Here is a 20441-nt window from a genome sequence, read left to right as displayed (position 1 = left end):
CAAGACGTAACATATATATATATATATATATATATATATATATATATATATATATATACGCCATTTATACATAGCTACATATACATTTGACAGCAAAATTTAGGGATCACATATTTTGACTCCGAAAAATTCAAAAGCGTGAATGCTTATTTTTAATTTGCATACTTGTTGAGCGTTGTACGATTTTTATTCACTAAATTATTCAACATTGAAACAAAAAAAGGCCATTTTTGCTTCAGTGTTGTCTAACTCTGAAAAAAAATTGTACAACGCTCAACAAGTACGCAAATTAAAGGTAAAGATCCACGCTTTCGAATGCTGTAAACTGCATTTGCGTGCAATTTTTATTTCGCGTCTTGAAGTTTTGCAAAGTTTGTAAAAAATTTTGAGATTTGACGCATCCCCATTTCAATCCGCGTAACTTCGTAAACAATCTGTAAATCGTTTAATGATTCATCAATCTCAAAACTAGAGATTTTTAGCTTTATAATGCTTTTTTAAAATTTCTTATGATTATTTTTGACAAAGTTACACTCTCTTAAATAACGCCTATTTTTCGGAATCAGAATAGGTGATGTCTTAATTTTGCTGTTGAATGTATGATATTTAAAATAAATATATGTTAAGTTAAGTGGTTATATTTAAAATAATTAACTGGAAAAATTTCTTTAAATAAAAATAAAAATTTGAATTATCTTTTGTTTAAAAAATCCTTTAAACCTACGTATAATGTGAGTAACCAATCAAAAATAGTAAAGATAAAAGAACGCCAAGCGGATAAACAAAAAATATAAAATATGCTTACAATTTTGGCCAAGACTGTATATTATATGATTATGATGTCATAGTTTGTTTTTTCAGCTTTGTTGCTTCGTTTTTTAATTTAGTCTTCATAGCAGCTTTAATTTTAACAATTTTATCTTTGCCATTTTCGTCTATTCCGCCTTCTTGCTTGACATAATTTGAAATATATCCGAATGTTATTTGTAGAACATACTTCAAAATAGAACACAAAAACTTATTAATTCAATTTTCTCCTAAAAATTTAATACTAAGAAATACACTAAGGAATATATAATGATTAAGTACCAATAGTATTTCAGTGATTATTTGGCGAGTGCTTAAATATTAAATGCTGACTTATTATTGGCTCAATTTTGGTTTAGTATTTGTTCAATTTGTCGTTATTGACAATAATAAAACGTTGAAAATTATTTATAATTACTGGTTACATAAATTAATTATACACTATAAATAAAAAGTTTAATGTAAATTCTGCCAACTGTTAACATATAATTAATTAATGTAACCATTTAATTATGAATAACGTTTAGTATTTTGTTACTACTACGATTGTGTGTACATTATAAATATTTTATAACATAAAAATATAAAATAAATTATAATACATATTTTTTTAAAGTAAATGATCTCTTTTCCTGTCACATACAATAAATTCTGTCTAATTATTCCATGCTTTTTATATGTAGAGTATATTTGCTTTTAAGGTACTTGAGCCGAATAAGGCCCAGTACTAAATAAGGTCCACTTTTAAATTTACCATTTAAAAACTCACTTTATATTTGAAATATATGCTTAAAAGATATGTCATAGAAAGTAGATAAAGACTGAATAGGAAATTAATACCGCTGGCAACACATTTATTCAGCGCAACGAAAGCTTGTAAAAAAGTGGATAAATCAGACGTTTTTATAAAAATATGTTGTAAATTTAATAAGTATACATTATTTTATACTTTATTACAACATATTATAATATTATTCAAATTTCTAACTATAGGAAAAAACAAATATGTATATCAATTTTTTGGAATAAATATACTTTTTTATAAATAATGTATTAATAAATAAGACCCACTTGTACATTAATTGTTATAGCCATTGTCATTAGTTTATTACGTATGTGGCTTGCAACAGAGAATAACGATTTTCAATGATACTAACTTTCCATAAGCAAAAATTGCACTAAAATAGCCAGAATTTCTTATAGTTAAAATATTAATTATAGAGAAAATTAAAAATAATTGTGATGTTTTACTAGTATAATAGATCTTCAAGGATTTCGTGTTTGTGATTAACAATCATTTTAACAGTAAGTTGGAAAATAATACTTAATTCCTTTGTTATTTTTAATTTATTTAATTTGGACCTTATTAAAAGCACAAAAACTTAATAAGGCCCAACGTCAGAGTTTAAAAACATTTTTTTTTGTTTACTTAAAAATGTCTTATATAAAAGATAATTTTGGCAAGTGGTTGAAATAAACATTTAATTCTCATTTAGTTTATTTCAATATCTTTGTAAATAGAATATATAAAAAATAAAATATGTTAGATGGGTCTTATTCGGCTTGGGTATCTTATATATAATTTCATTAAAACTTCAAGAGATAACTATGTTTTAGAAAATATAATTTTCTGCCATATTTGAAATATTATATTATATTTCAATACTGATACGAATATTCCTTAAAAAAATTTAACACAAATTTAAGAAATGTTACAAAAATATACAAAAAAAGTATTAGAATTGGAGCACTCTTCTAAGTATTTCTAAATTTTTATATTTGTTTGCGCGTCACGATACTCCGCGACTGTTACAAATTTTTCGATGAAACTACAATAAACTACACATTTTTAATTAACTTACTCTGTCGGAAAAAAATTTCTATAAGTAAGTAAAAAATTTTATTAACAATAGAAATTTGTAGAAATAATTACTTATTTTTCGTAGAAATATGTATTTATCTATTAAAATTAACAAAAGTGGTTCAATTCTAACATTTTACTAAAAAATTTTGTAAAATTTTTCTGTCAATGTTTAATAATAATAGTAGTAAACTGAGGGGATGATCCTCGTTACTGAAGATCCGCTTTAATGGTTCCATTAGAATTTAATCACAATAATTTAATTTTTGATAATGTTCTATGTATTTTAATATTGATGCAAAAATTTCATTACAGTAATTTCATTTTTGGCAATGCTTTATGTGAGTATTTTATTATTGTTGCAGGTATTTAACCATAGTAATTTTATTCTTGGTAGTGCTTCATCATAAACCCTTTATGTAAGTATTTTTGTCACTAATATAATATAGTACTTTTCATTAGAGTTTAAGTATTGTTATGATTATTAATATAGTATCTAATCACTGTAAGCTTAAACACTGGAGTAATTGTGATTATTATAAAATCTGTAATGGAATCACTACAAATTATATTATTAATAGTAGCGCTTCTAATATTGAAAGCTAGTAATTAAATTAAATACATTAAAAAAAAATTACATATATTCCAAGAAATATTTTCAGATAACTTTTTCAGATCCTTAAGAAAGAAACGATCACTAGTGGTATTAATTTTATAATATTCTACACTACTCAAAAAGAAATAGGAAACACTTTCCAAACACCAAAAATTAGGCTATTTTCAAATGGCTGTAACTCAGCGAAAAATAATCGTAGGTAAAAAATAAAAAATGCATTTTAATGTTTGAAGTTTCTACTTTAACACTCTATCAACAGACTTTAAAGTTCTTTTAACTTACTTGTCTTATGTAGTAAAAAATTACACCTTGTTTTGTTCTTTAAAATTTTGTATCTTTAACACTTTGCAGTTTGACAAACGAATTTTTTTCGAACATTTCAAGTAAAGCTTCATAAACTACAACATTTTGCCTACAAAATGCTTTTCTTAAAATTTGTTTAAAATTTTTTTTGACCGAGTTACGGAACTTTGAAGCTAAACCTGCATTTTTTACAAATGATATCCGTACTCCGTGAAAAAGCAGTAGTAGACAAGAAATTAAAAAAGCATTTTAAAGCTCGCAGTTTTAGCTTTAATATTCTATCAACGGTTTTCAAAAATGTTCACAATTTCTCAGTGCTATGCCTAAAAAAAGATACATTGTTTTTTTCTTAAAATTACGTATCCTTGGCAGCCTACAGCTCAATAAAAAAATTTTTTCTTGACAAATGCAATGCAAGTACCATAAAGTATGAATTTTTTTCTACAAAACTTATTTTAATCTTTCTACGACTTTTTTTGACCGAGTTACAAGACTTTGAAGAAACACATTTTTTACAGTACATTTTTCCGAAAATTACGTTTACCGCCGACATTATCAATACACTATGCGCATCAGGCGCGTGGAGGTTGCCGGTCGGATTTTTGCACATTGTGAGTGAGTGAGTGAGTGAGTGACTAAGTGTGTGTGTGCGTGTGCGTGTGCGTGCGCGCGCGCGTATGTGTGTGTGTGTGTTAATGTCTGCCTGTTTAATATTGTGCTAATGTCGATGGTAAACGTCATTTTTCGGAAAAATATACTGTAAAAAATGTGTTTCTTCGCAGTCTTGTAACTTGATCAAAAAAAATTGAGAAAATTTTTGAAAACCATTGATAGCATGTTAAAGCTGAAACTGCGAGCTATAAAATGTTTCTTAATTTTCTGTCTACGATAATTTTTTACAGGGTACGGATATCATTTGTGAGAAATGCAGGTTTAGCTTCAAAGTTACGTAACTCGGTAAAAAAAAACGTAGAGAAATTAAAAAAAAAAAGCATTTTGTAGGCAAAATGTTGTAGTTTATGAAGCTTTACTTAAATTGTTCGAAAAAAATTTGTTTGTCGATCTGCAAAGTGTCAATGATACGAATTTTTAAAGAACAAATCAAGGTGGGCTTTTTTAATGCATAAGACAAGGAAGTCAAAAAAACTTTAAAAATTGGTTGATAGAGTGTTAAAGTTAAAACGTCAAGATTTAAAATGCTTTTTTTATTTTTTATCTACGATGACTCTTCGCCTAGTTACAGCCATTTCAAAATAGCCTAATTTTTAGTGTCTGGAAAGTGTTCCCTATATTTTTTTTTTTTAGTACTATATATATATATATATATATATATATATATATTACTTATATTATTTATCATTAACCTTATACAATATGTCTACTAACATGTTTTCATTATTATTTTAGAAATCCCAATCAATTAATTTTTATGTGGACACCTTTCTCTTGGAATGCCCTATATACTTTAAATAGTACATTAGAATTGCTAATGTGTAAATAGTACATTTGAAATTTTCTCTAAAACATGTTCTTTCTCCACTTTTTTTAGATATAAAATCAATTAATATAAGGCCAGGCTGGAATTATACAATTAATCACAAAAAATAAATTGCTATATTAACTATTTCTGTTATAATACGATAAATAACAAAGGAGCAATAAAAACAATAAAAACGACTTTTACAACTTTTATATTAAATAGAAAAGTTTAATAAACTGTTACAAGACATTAGAAATCCTTTGGAAAAATAAAGTGGTCATTTAAAGAAAGAGTTGAAGAACAAAAAATTGTAAAATGAGTGTAAACACTAGAAAACGAAAACGTTCTCTTACAGACAAAAGTGATGTAATATTAAAAAATCTGCGCGTAGATTCAATACGCATAAATTTAAATACTGAAAGTGAGAATTTAGGATTTCTTCAAACAATACAAAGTAAACTCAATAATAATGAAATTAAATTTGCGAGAAGTATTGTTGGCAGTAAAAAAGAGTCTAAATTTAATAAATTCTTAGACTTTTTAATTAAAGAAGAAGGACTAAAATATTTAACAATTTTGAAAAAGAATAGAATAAATCTAACCAATGTGTCGAGTATTTTACATCGAGCAGGCGCTAAAGGTTCTGAAGCATTCAAAGAATTATATAATCTGTGGTTTGATGAAGGAAATAAAACCAAGTATTTAAAAACTCTAGAAAAAGAAAAATTAAATTTATCTAACATATCCAGTATTTTAAATGGATCAGGTGCTAAAGGTCCAACAACATTCAAAGACATGTATGATCTGTGGTTTGATGAAGAAGGAAATAAAACCAAGTATTTAAAAACTCTAGAAAAAGAAAAATTAAATTTATCTAACATATCCAGTGTTTTAAATGGATCAGGTGCTAAAGGTCCAACAACATTCAAAGACATATATGATCTGTGGTTTGATGAAGAAGGAAATAAAACCAAGTATTTAAAAACTCTAGAAAAAGAAGAAATAAATTTATCTAACATATCCAGTATTTTAAATGGATCAGGTGCTAAAGGTCCAACAACATTCAAAAACTTATATGATCTGTGGTTTGATGAAAAAGGAAATAAAACCAAGTATTTAAAAACTCTAGAAAAAGAAGAAATAAATTTATCTAACATGTCCAGTATTTTAAATGGATCAGGTGCTAAAAGTCCTACAACATTCAAAGACGTATATAATCTGTGGTTTGATGAAGAAGGAAATAAAACCAAGTATTTAAAAACTCTAGAAAAAGAAGAAATAAATTTATCTAACATATCCAGTATTTTAAATGGATCAGGTGCTAAAGGTCCAACAACATTCAAAGACTTATATGATCTGTGGTTTGATGAAAAAGGAAATAAAACCAAGTATTTAAAAACTCTAGAAAAAGAAGAAATAAATTTATCTAACATATCCAGTATTTTAAGTGGATCAGGTGCTAAAAGTTCTGAAGCCTTCAAAGACTTATATAATCTGTGGTTTGATGACGAAGGAAATAAAACCAAGTATTTAAAAACTCTAAAAAAAGAAAAATTAAATTTATCTTACATATCCAATATTTTAAATGGATCAGGTGCTAAAAGTTCTGAAGCCTTCAAAAACTTATATGACCTGTGGTTTGATGAAGACGGATATAAAACACAATATTTAAGAACTCTAGAAGAAAACAATATAAGTCTAGCTGATGTGTCCAGTGTTTTAACAAGGAAAGGAGCTAATGCTGCAACCGCATTTAAAGACTTATATGATCTATGGTTTGATAAAGAAGGAAATATGACACCATATTTAAGATTCGGAGGTCATAGTGGGTCAATTTGACCAGAACTGTGTTTTATTCCACATCAATTTTCAAATAAGTGCCGTTGAAAACAATTTAATTGGATTGGAAATATTTTGCTATAAAGTGTAAACATTGTAGAATGCATTTTCTTTATGAAAAATTATTAATTAATAAGATATTATGTAAAAAATATTTTTTTTAATATATATCTAACAATACATTTTACATAAAGTAATCATAAATTTTTAATATTTTTGTAAAAAGATTATGGTAATACTTGCAAAATATTCTACTTTAATAAAAATATAATTTTCTAGTAAACTTTTAAAAAATTAGATTTATTTTGCATATAAATGTTGTCTTTTTTTTTAATTGAAGAAGTATACATTTATAAAGAAAAATGAATACCAGTGCAAATTAGGACAAAAGTAAGTCGTTTTGATCTCAAATGTTTCTCATAATTAAAAAAAAATTGTCTATTTTTATTCACTACAATTATTTCTTTGTTTCTTTCTCTCATAAAAAAGCCGTGTAAACACTTTTTACAACCGACTGCTGCCAACCTTCGGTTGGCAAGAAAACGAAGAAAGCATGCGTTTCACCGAAGGCATCTTTGTTACCTTAGTTCTCAGTAACTACAACATGATATGATATCAACTCTCGCACATGAACTTCTTATTCACCAAGCTTGGTTTAAAGCGTATAATTATCATTAATTGTTCTGTTAAAAAAAAAATGGATCAAGGATATTATTCGTTTGCATGTCCTCTTATTGGTTATCAATGAAGTTAGCTAGCACAAATTGATTAACCAATAATGTGCGTCAATTGACAACGCTATCAGATGGCAGTATTCAATAATAAATATCTCGTTAGTTATTGCGAAGTTTACAAAATGGTAGAAAACGTTTCTGGTTATTTTGACTTCTTTCTTAGTCCATAAATAGTCCGTTTATTACCGGGCATCGTTTCCGGTTTGTGCGCGTGCGCTGCAGTGTTTTGAAATTTTGATTTTCTTCTACCATCTTTTTTTCTTTAAAGAGAATAAACAATTTTGCTTGTTTTACAGTGAGAAGAGATGTTATTTTGTTGTAAACTTCTCAATGTCACGTATGCAAAGAGAGGGTTAAATATATTGCTTATTCCTACTGCCTACAAGAACAAAATAAGAATACATTTACCTTTAAGTCTTTTGCAAAATTGTGGAAAAAAATTCTTCAATTCTTCATGAACTTTTATAATAATAGTTTCTCCTACGGAAATAAATTGTTACATTACTATTAAAAATGTATCATTAAAAATACTGGATTGTTCGTCAGTTTTATCGCAGATTATTGATAAGAACTATTAGTTTAAAGTAGATTTATTCCAAATAACTATTGAACTCAACTATTAAAAGAAGAGTTATTATTCGAGTCAAACAATCATGATACCATTACAAAGTAACTATTGAGCCTCAGTAATCTTTTTCGTAATGGTGTAGTGATTATTTTGTCTAAAAAAATTCAAATATATATGGGTATGTTGTTTTACATAACAAAATTTATTTTTGTTTTTATTTTATATAGATTTACATAGAAATACACTTTTTATATCTGTATAAAATTATACATATATTATATTTCAATCAAATAATTTGTAAATGAATAAAATAAAATAAAAAATATACAATATGTCAGCCAATCATCTCGTGTTGCTACTTTATGTGTTTTAATTACAAAATTATCATGATTATAATGATAATTATTTTACAATAATAGGAATGGTGATTATTGTTAATACTTCGACTACTGATATGACATTAATGTTATTTGGATTAATACTATTGGATAGTTTCAAGTAGTCATTATTGTGCATAGTTCAACAACTGAAAGCTAATAATCATTTATATAACTATTAAACGTAGCGTGCTGTAGTGATCATTGCGAATAATCTGATTAATAATCACTTAATACAAGAATTATTGGGGAATGATTACAAATAATCTGATTTTGGAATCAATAATCACTAACTTAAAAATTATTGGAAAATGAATATTGTGAACGAACCGATTATTACGTGCTTCCTAATTACTCTTTGAAAATGAATAATCACTATTGAAAATCACTAGTGATTATTGATTTTCCAATAGTTTATTTCCGTAAGAGCTAAATTTAATCCATAAATTTATCTGAAATATAGTTTTAATATTTACTGTTAAAACGTAATTTTTTTTTCTGATCCCGATTTTAAAAAACTTTACTTCATTATTAAGTAATTTCTTATTTTTGTATTTTTACATTGTATTTTACATTTAAAAACTAATTCTATTTTAAATAACGGTTGAAAGTAATTAATTTATGATAATTAAAAAACTATTTGTTAATTATTATTTGTTAATTTTAGACGGTATTTATATTTGTTTCTTATATTCTGCATTACTTTAAGAATAGTATAATTGTTTCAAACACTGTCAGATTATTCAGTAACATGAAGGAAAAATTTAAGAAAAACAGCATGAGCCATTGTTGAATATATTAAAGAATCACGGAATATTTCTGAAGAATTTCCTGCGTCAGACAGAAGATATACGCCTAGCTACAAGCTAAAAGAGACGAGAGCGAGAATAAGCCCAAACAACAACCGAATCGACTGTTAGTTGGCTGTCAATCGGCAGAAGGAGTCTAAAGTCAACTTCAAAGTCATACTAAATGCCAACTTATTAGTCGAAGGCATCTCTATTTGAATGTTATAAATTCTATCATCTTATACGGGGCGCCTATATAGGCTGATGCCGTTATCAAGAATTCGAAAGAGACTAATTGTAAGACATGAACAGCGCAATGTTGCTTTTGGGTCATCGCAGCTTATAGGACGGTCTTGCATGAGGCGGCTGCAATTCTGATCAACCACATCCCTCAAGACATCGTGCTAGGAAGCATGTCCGGGTCTTCAATAAATGTGTGACATCACGCAAGAAGACATCGTACTGACCAGTAGATTCTGTAGAGGTTTTAGAAATATTGAAAGAGAGGTTTCGATTAATGAATAGTAGGGCAGGCTGGAGGAGGGAAGTGATAGACTACCAAGAGAGCGTGTAAGGGTGTCTAAGCAGTATGGATGACTTATAATTTTAAGAAAAGTTTTACCACTTAAATCTTTGTTTTTAATAACGCACAATAACCATTTTGTGTCTCAAATCTTATACTAAAAAGAGATTATGTTCGTAATTTAAGACTGGAGCCACAAGACAGTTATTGTGCTTTACTGAAGACAAAAATTTAAGTCATAAAACTTGTCTTAAAATTATAAGTCAACCATTCTGCTTAGGCCCTTAGGGAGTGCTTGGTCCAGGTTCTGCCTGATTGTTTGGAAAAGGAAAAGGAGTTAGGCCTATCCTTAAGAACTACGCAAGTCGTAAGTGAGCACGGTTGTTTTAATTTTTATCTGTTTAATATTAAGAAATTGGCTACTCCAATCTGTGCGCATTGTGAGTCGGATTTAGATACGGTCGAACATACCTTAATGGAAAGCGAGGCTTAGTATAAGCAACGCGAGTTGATAATTATTACTAGCAGACAAGGGTTTAAGCTTAGATCTATTTATGAGAGCAGTCTTAACCACCCCATCAAATGGCGCGTTTTCACCAACTTTTGTGAGATAATAATTAAAAAAAGAAAGAGCCGAAAGAGAAAAACAGAGGTTGGCAAGAATTTTTCCTCGCAGAAGGCCGCCTCGGGCTAGGCTTCATTCTAACTAGCGATAGTACGGGATATTTAAGTTACTAACACACACAGTTATGTGTTATACAAGCGTTATTTGCCTCTGAGAGAGCTTTGGAGCTACGCGGAATGTGCACTTTATGTATCGTTTTATGATAATAAATTAGCTAACTTTAAGATACTTAAGTTTGCTATAAAAGAGGAGAGAATTATGAAAGAAAGCCTAATCAATGAATGAAGAACCAAGCTCAAAGACCGTAGCAAAAACCATTTTGGCGGAAATAAGGGATTGTCTGACTCAGTACCTGATGGAGTGGATTTGGAATGGAAGAAAGTGTGAGCTCACATTTAGGACAACCCAAATAGTGACCGGACATGGGTGATTTAACCAATATCTGAATAGCAGTGTAGATAGAATCCAGAGAGCAGTGACGGCAACGTGTGCCCATTGTAGCAGGAAATTCGATACGACAAAACACACACTCGCGCAATGTGAAGCGTGGCACACACAACGGACCATTCTGATGGAAGCTTTTGAGGCTGATCTTAGCTTGAAGGGAGTCTTCAAAGCTAGTCTGAATGATATTAGTAAATGGAATATTTTTAAGAACTTTTGCAAAAATGCTGTTAAAGAAAAGGATCATCAGAAGGGTGCGGACGCACATTCTCCTCCCGCGAGGCTGCTCTGTGTTAGGTTCTGCCCCTACCCGCATAGCTAGAGGAACTTCATAATATCAGCGACGCTAACAGACATGCGTGTTATAGAGGCGCTAATAGGCGCCTATGGGAAAACTGCGGCTACGCCTTTTTTAAACTTGGCAAGTTTTGTATACTATATATGTATAAATTAGCGAAAATCATAGTTGGAATACGGCCTGGATAGGATATATCAATTAGAGTAGGAGCCCGTAATTTCTTACTGCGAAAGTTACTACTGTATTGGATGCGAGTGTCTATCGAAAGAATGACGTATGTTGGTCCGGGAGCACCCGTTCAGAGTAAGTGTCACTAAGGAAGAGGTTTTTAGGGGGTAGGCGATGCGTGATAGAATCGTTGGCGATGTATCCGCATCGAATCCTCCACACCTTGGAGTACGGGCTCCAGGGCGTCTTCCCCTCTTCGCCGAGTGAGGATCATCCAAAGGTTGGCCGGGAGGGGTTGGTCTCGTCCGGGTTAGTCCTGGTCGGGCTGGCCTTGCCCGAGTGACTTGGCGGTCAGTTCCTTCGGAGTAGAGTGGGCTTTGTGAAGATTTTCCTCTTCCTCGTAAAACAAAAACAAAAAAAAAAAAAAGAAAAAAAGCAAGCGAAAAAGGCAGAGGAAAGCACAAGAACAATTATTATTAATTAATAATTTTAGAACGAGATTACAATGTTGGACGTTACTGAAGATGCAAAAGAGATTATGGAAGCTGTACGGGATATTAATAATAGAAAGAAACTTACACTGGTATTCTTAACAGATATTTTTAAGGGCAGCGATCTGAAAAAGATTAGAGAATCAGGTTTACATATCTTCATTACGTATATAATAACGATAATGAGAAGGAAAAATTGAATTTCTTATTGTTTATTTAATTATATTATTTTGTATAAAAAATTATTTTATACAAGTAAACATTTTTATAGGTATGATGAAACATCGCGATCATTATCGCGGTAAATCGTGGAGCAAAAGTGACATAGAACGCCTTCTGCATCACATGGTACTGCAAGAATATTTACAAGAATATATGTATATTAATAATGAATTTGCTTGCGCATATGTGAAAATTGGTCCAAAAGCGAGCGAACTCGTGACAAAAAAAAAATATAAAGGTAAATTTATGTTTTTAACAGAATATTCAGAATGCAAAACGTATAATTGAATAAGTTTACATTGCATTTTAGATATTCATGTCACATTACTATATAAAAATTTTTCTTTTATCTGTTGCCTTTCATCGCGTGTTGCACTTTTATTCTATTCTGAATAGGTACAAACCCCAACAAGACAATCGAATAAATCTACGAATGGCTACAGTTTCAACAGTTATGAAGAAAGTCGATGATATTATAAAGGAATTGCAAGATCGTTGCAATACCGAGCTGATGACGATAATAAGAGAAATCGCTGGTGCATTGAATGTTTCTGCTTCTTCTAATATGAATATGGTAGCTGTTAAAGCTATGAGCCAGCGTTTACCAGAAACCGAAGAAGCCATGTTACAAATACTACATGTCACTAAGGCTAACTTTGTTAAATATGGCAAAGCTCTTTTAAACATTACACAAAAATATGCGGCAGAAAGAACTGGTATACCCAGATAGCACAAAATAGCATTTATAAAATATTTACTAAATATTTATAATATTTGTTTTAATATTTTATAAACATTTATCAAAACATTTAATAAATGTTTTTATGGCCGTAGATTGGACTGATCATAAATATTTATCATAAATGTTTCAAAAATATTTATGATTTATGATAATTATTTTGAAAATGTTTGAAATATCCGCATAAATATTACATTACACCATATAATCCCAATGAGTAAAACAATATTTCTATATTTTAAAAAACAATTTTCGCAAAAAAATTCCATTCTTAGGAATTTTTTTCAGAAATTTCGAAGCGGTCACTCATGTAAGTCGCGACCAATATTTTAGAAAATATTTTAACAATATTTTTGATAAAGATTTTTATAATCTTTTTCCGTCATATGTATATAAAATATGTATAAAATACTTCTATAATATTTATAAAAAATATTTATGATAAATATTTATTAATATTTATCATAAATATTGTGTGCTATTTGGGTAATATGCATAGATATAAAGTAATACTCAACATTATTGAATATTTTCTTATTTTTAGGATTGTTAAATAAAAATGATGAAGCACAGGATAGTGATGATAATGATAACACCTGCAATAGTCACGTGCATGTGTATGTGTTTTATTATGTTATATAAATGTAACAAGAAAGATGACATACGCATATATGCACCTTCCCTTACCTCGAGCGACCTCTTTTATACTTTTTATGACTCATACTGTTAGATCTATTGTCAATCTTTTGTTTGTTGCCACAACTGACAATATTAGGGGAAAGTAGGGTTATTGTACGCACTGGGTAATTGTACGCTTCGTGGTTTGGCACCTTCCCGATGAATAAAACTTATATCACGACGATATTTGTAGGCTGAAGGCATTTTTTAAATATATAACCATACGTTATATCATTTAAAAACGTAGTTAATTTAAAAAATAAGAAAAAGTAAAATCATGATTTTTCTTGCGATTTTGGCATTCAGAAAATAAGGCAATAAGTCTGTATTTTTACTTTATTCGTTTAATTTTGTTATACCTAACAAAAGTACGTTTTTTCCTGCGTTCTTTGAGCTATTGTTTATTAAATTTAATTAAATAGTCATCCAGTAATTGTTTATTTATCAAATCAAGTCCGCCGTCGACAATTTTACGCATCCATCTTGAAAGGCGTGAGACCACGTGAGATCAACTATAGTGCCACTAGTACAGTGTAGTGCAGTGTAGTGTAGTTAAAAGAATGGGCTATAACCTCATTTTTCCTCCGCGTCCATTTATCCAACCGCACGTACAATTACCCAAGGCCCGAGAAATTTTTTCGTTTAACCACTTGCTTCTTTTTGCTGAATATAGCATTATCAAATAAAAAATTGTTCAATATGACAATACATAATGATAAAAAAATGTTTAAAGTTTCTATTTCTGTACTCGTATCGATTTCAACTTTAAAAATCACTTCACTGCGATAAATTTCCCTTAGGTGCGTGCAATTTACCTACTTTCCCCTATTACTACTGTAAGAGCAGCTGGAATTATTGTCCCATGATATATTATGTATAATCATAATAACTTATTTACTTGTTTATAGTACATAAAAGGGAAAAGGTTGTCAAGGTACGTCAAAAGGCTCGTCAAGAAGCACAAAAGTTTCAACAATATGTAATGCAACTACGAAAAAGGTAGTAGGACTTGCAAGTTTCATTGTCAGTCAAACAAAACAATATCTTGCAAATCCCAGCAGATACATGAACATTGCTTGATTCAGTCTTTTTTTTGTTTATTATAAATTATTTGCTGCGTTTGTGATAGTGTATATAAATAATTTCTGTACATATCTTGGGATACTTTTGTATCAAAAGTTCTTATATGATGTTAGTTTAGTCATTTTATTGAATAAATTGTTTATTGATAAACAATTTGATGAACGTTGCAAAATTATATTTGATATTTAAGTGGGCACAAGACATGTATGTAAAATAAAACTTTTGTAATAAAAACATTTTTTTAGATATAAATAAGATCTTGTTAATCTTTTAGTAAATTAAGTGAGATACAATATATCCCAGCAATATTTAAATATTCCTACAAATTTTTGTTTTAAAAGATTAAAGAGATTCTTTTTTTAGTATAGCGGTGAAGTTTTATTGAAGTGAAATGTAGCATGGAATATGAAATACTCCACACGATTCGTCATGTTGATTTTCCCATTTGGTTTACGGAAAATTATAGCGTTTTTCCTTGAGAGAACTAGTGCGCACTGAGTGTGCACTCGCCGCAGGTAATTGGACGTTTCTGTTAACATCGTCATTGCGCGAACAGAAATACCCAATTGCCAGCGGCGAGTGCACACTCAGTGCGCAATAGTTCTCTCAAGGAAAAACGCTATTAAATTATATTTATTTAGACTAAAAATGAAATATGTCTTAATCATTAGCTAATCAATGAAAATGGATACACGAGAAGAGTATAATTTTAGATTCAAGTAATAATAATGCTTTATATTCCTTACTGTCTTTCAGCATTGTAACATAATTTAATATACATAATTTATAATATTTTTAATATACGTAATTTAAACAAGTTTACAATAGAATCTAGACTCTAATATCGCTACACGTTAGGTTCTATTAGATACTTCGGTCTAATAATATTATTTATAAATCTAGTTGCGTTATTTTAGCTTGTCGATCTTCATTCTAAATATGCTTTTTCAACAAGTCCATCACTTCGTTATCAAATTCATGTGGAGTCGGTTTAACGTTAGTTGCATCGTTGGATGTCAAATGTATAAGTCGATTGTATTATATATTCTTATAATAATTGTTATCAAACGTATTCAAATATTTGTTTGCGAAGGCGTTGAGAAGTAAACCATTTTCCAACATTTTACGTTTACAAGATTGATATATGTCAATCTAAAATGACAATGAATAAAATAAATCCTATTGCAAAAATTAATAAAAATTTGCATTTGCAGATTGTAAATATTGATTCTGATTATTGACAATAAATTATGACTATTGTTAAATATTAACAATAACACTAAATTATAGTTACAGTACGTTATATTCACAAATTGTAAATATACGGTATGTGCGTGTGATACGACACGAGATCTCGAAAGAAGCGTGTTACTTTCATGATATAAAAATTATATTTTTTAAAATATATTAAAAATAAATATATTTTAAAATATATTAAATATATTTATTAAATATATTTTAAAATATATTTTTATACTATGGTTCTATCAGGTTTCCTAAATTGAAAGCTTAAAGAAAAAGATATTACTTGGATAAAATTGTATATATATATATATATATATATATATATATATACAGGGTGTTCGTTAATGGTTGTCCAGCCTTTTACCGTACGTAGATGCCGTACCGACTGAGCTTGCTAATTTGCTAAACGTTTCCTAGATGACAGCTGCTTCGGTTGAGCGCGCGAACGCGATCTCGCAGGACCGAGTGACACGTACAGACCCCTGGTGAAAATTTTTCTCATATTTTTTTCGTATAATTTTTCCGAACATCTGTATAATTTTTTATGAAACGTTATAAAATGTAAAAAAGTTAAAAGTATTTTTTTAAAACTGTGAGATGAGAAATCTCAGAATACTTCAGAATGTACGTGTATGAAAAGTTCTAACAATAAGAGATGTAGACTTTCTAAGTATTATTTCTACGTATTTCTGAAAAATGTTCCTATTCGTATAAAAATTATGAGAAAAACTGTAACCAGGAATGTTAAATTCTATAAACGAGAAATTTTATAAAAAATTATTAGAATAGTTTTTACCGGGGAAAGCTGTGCATACTTTGTTATATTACATTTGTTACTAAGATTACTATTTCTATTTATTAATCAAATTAATAAATAAAGTAGTAAATAGAAACGTAGAATACTGAATACATTTAATAATTATTAAATGTATTCAGTATTCAGTACATTTAATAATTATTAAATGTATTCAGTATTCTACGTTTCTATTTACTACTTTATTTATTAATTTGATTAATAAATAGAAATAGTAATCTTAGTAACAAATGTAATATAACAAAGTATGCACAGCTTTCCCCGGTAAAAACTATTCTAATAATTTTTTATAAAATTTCTCGTTTATAGAATTTAACATTCCTGGTTACAGTTTTTCTCATAATTTTTATACGAATAGGAACATTTTTCAGAAATACGTAGAAATAATACTTAGAAAGTCTACATCTCTTATTGTTAGAACTTTTCATACACGTACATTCTGAAGTATTCTGAGATTTCTCATCTCACAGTTTTAAAAAAATACTTTTAACTTTTTTACATTTTATAACGTTTCATAAAAAATTATACAGATGTTCGGAAAAATTATACGAAAAAAATATGAGAAAAATTTTCACCAGGGGTCTGTACGTGTCACTCGGTCCTGCGAGATCGCGTTCGCGCGCTCAACCGAAGCAGCTGTCATCTAGGAAACGTTTAGCAAATTAGCAAGCTCAGTCGGTACGGCATCTATGTACGGTAAAAGGCTGGACAACCATTAACGAACACCCTGTATATATATAGGGGAAAGTAGGTAAATTGCACGCACCTAAGGGAAATTTATCGCAGTGAAGTGATTTTTAAAGTTGAAATCGATACGAGTACAGAAATAGAAACTTTAAACATTTTTTTATCATTATGTATTGTCATATTGAACAATTTTTTATTTGGTAATGCTATATTCAGCAAAAAGAAGCAAGTGGTTAAACGAAAAAATTTCTCGGGCCTTGGGTAATTGTACGTGCGGTTGGATAAATGGACGCGGAGGAAAAATGAGGTTATAGCCCATTCTTTTAACTACACTACACTGTACTAGTGGCACTATAGTTGATCTCACGTGGTCTCACGCCTTTCAAGATGGATGCGTAAAATTGTCGACGGCGAACTTGATTTGATAAAAAAACAATTACTTGATGACTATTTAATTAAATTTAATAAACAATAGCTCAAAGAACGCAGGGAAAAACGTACTTTTGTTAGGTATAACAAAATTAAATGACTAAAGTAAAAATACGGACTTATTGCCTTATTTTCTGAATGCCAAAATCGCAAGAAAAATCATGATTTTACTTTTTCTTATTTTTTCAATTAACTACGTTTTTAAATGATATAACGTATGGTTATATATTTAAAAAATGCCTTCAACCTACAAATATCGTCGTGATATAATTTCTATTCATCGGGAAGGTGCCAAACCACGAAGCGTACAATTACCCTACTATATATATATATATATATATATATATATATATATATATATATATACGTATACATACGTGCATGCAAAATATAAGTGCAAAACGCTCGTATCTATAGAAATGGTAGAATAGTATTTGGGTGTCGTAATAGATGGCAATAAATTGAAAAATAAGGACAGATGATATATTCATGAGTATATTGAACAAAAAGTGCTAATCTGCTCTTCTCTGTTCCCCTTACCCTACATTCCGCGCGTGACCGCATGTCGCACGACTCTCGCTCGAAAAAAGAATCCTATATTACCGACGTTTAAAGAACGGCCTTAGGTCCAGCATCCTCTTTAAGGCTGCGTTCAGATTTCCCACCCGAGTGCACCCAGGCACCTAAAGAGCGTTCAGATTCCTTTAGAGTGCCCCTACCGGACATTAGGTGGATCGTTCACTTTATCACTCTGTCTATCCCGAGAGAGTGGAAAAACCACATGGATCCTTGAGCTGGGTGAAACTGGTGGATGACGTAAAGGTGCGTTTCAAAATGTATCGCTATAAAAATTTATATATAATTGTGATAAAGCTCGTATATTTAAACAGGCCCGATGACGGGGGGGGGAGGGTCAGCCGGGGTATTTACCCCGAGGCTCGGGTGTTCCAGGAGCCCGGAGGGATTTAGTCATCTCAGCGATGACTTGTCATAAAAAAATTAGCGGGGAAGTAACAAAGAGATCGACTTCTACATTTACAGAACGAAAAGCACGCAAAGCTTTGTTAAACAAATTTAATTAATTTAGACTTAAGTAAATTTTACCTAGTCTTGTTAAGTTTAACATTGTTTAATTCATGCGTTCAAATTTAAAATAAATATTTGTGAAAACGTCTAAAAATTTTTATTACCAGAATACAAATGTAATAAAACGATAATTCGTAAGCTAGTTTTACAATATTTTGATATTGCTACATATTTTTTAAAATACTCAGGGGGCCCGTTGGCAAAAACTACCTTGGGGCCCGATGTGACCTCTCGATGGCCCTGTATTTAAAACAAATTTGAAATAAAAAAATAAATTTAATTTAAAATATTATAGTAAATAAAAATTAAAATGTATAAATATAATCAAGAAAAACGTTAATACAAAGTAAAGTTTAAACGTTTTGTTTATTATTCTATTTATGTAATTACAGATTAATAAATATTAATCTTATTTTATTAATCTAAGGTTTCTTGGTCTGCAGTCTCACAAAACCGTTATATAAATATTTATATTTGAGATTAGTATGTTAGAGATTTTTGTATTATTAAATATTTTCTGATACTAATAAAATATACTATTTGTTTTCTGAACTCCCTGAATTAGTGTGCACTTAAAGTGAAATAGATATATATTTGAAAGTTAGTGAAAACAAGAAGGAACGTTCCAGTGCAGTCTAGTGCAGGAATAGAAAACAAGCCTATACAGATGATATGCGCAACATATATCTTCATCTAATTTGTTAAAATAAAAATTTATTTTTATTGTTTAAATTGATTCGTCTTATTCTACTAGCATTTAATTTTCATCTACTTTAGTTATATTGATAAAAATATTCATAGTAAAATATTTATGTATTATCTTTATCGTTTATCTTGATTTATTATGTAATTTATTCTGAATCTGAGATATTTATGTTACTATTTCTCAGCGTTATTTGCTAAACACACCCAATGTTTGAGAATGCGTTCAGATTCCATAAACCACTAGGGAGCTTTTCATTAGCTCCGCCTATTTACCCAGTCACCCAGAGATCACTCACCGGGTGGAGAATCTAAACGCAGCCTAAGGGAATGCTGAGGTCGTTAGTTTTATCGACTGAACATCAACGACTTATACACATACGATTACAATATACGTGTATAGTTGTAGATAATATAGTTGCAACATTTTTTTTCGATAGTTTTTGGAATGTTGCCTACTCACAGAGTAATTGAATATAATTGGTTCTTACTTGTGGATCCAAGCAATTACATTCGCCTAGAGTCCTATATAAAGAGAGAAGCGACATCGAACCCCCACCACAACCTTCAGTATCCAATTGAGTCCTCCACCGCTATTTTGGGACCGCTCTAACGTCATCAAACACCATTCGTATCATTCTGCAACAGCTGTAGAGTCCTATATAAAGAGAGAAGCGACATTGATGTCCGAAGCTCTGATTGGTAATCTGATTGATACTTGATTGGCTAAGCAAGCAGCCATATTGTGACCACAGCTGTTTGCAGAATGATACGAATGGTGTTTGATGACGTTAAAGCGGTCCCAAAATGGCGATGGAGGACTCAATTGGATAC

This window comes from Solenopsis invicta, chromosome 9 (genome assembly GCF_016802725.1).
Source record: "Solenopsis invicta isolate M01_SB chromosome 9, UNIL_Sinv_3.0, whole genome shotgun sequence".
In the NCBI taxonomy this organism is placed as follows: Eukaryota; Metazoa; Arthropoda; class Insecta; order Hymenoptera; family Formicidae; genus Solenopsis; species Solenopsis invicta.
This window is presented reverse-complemented; position numbering follows the sequence as displayed.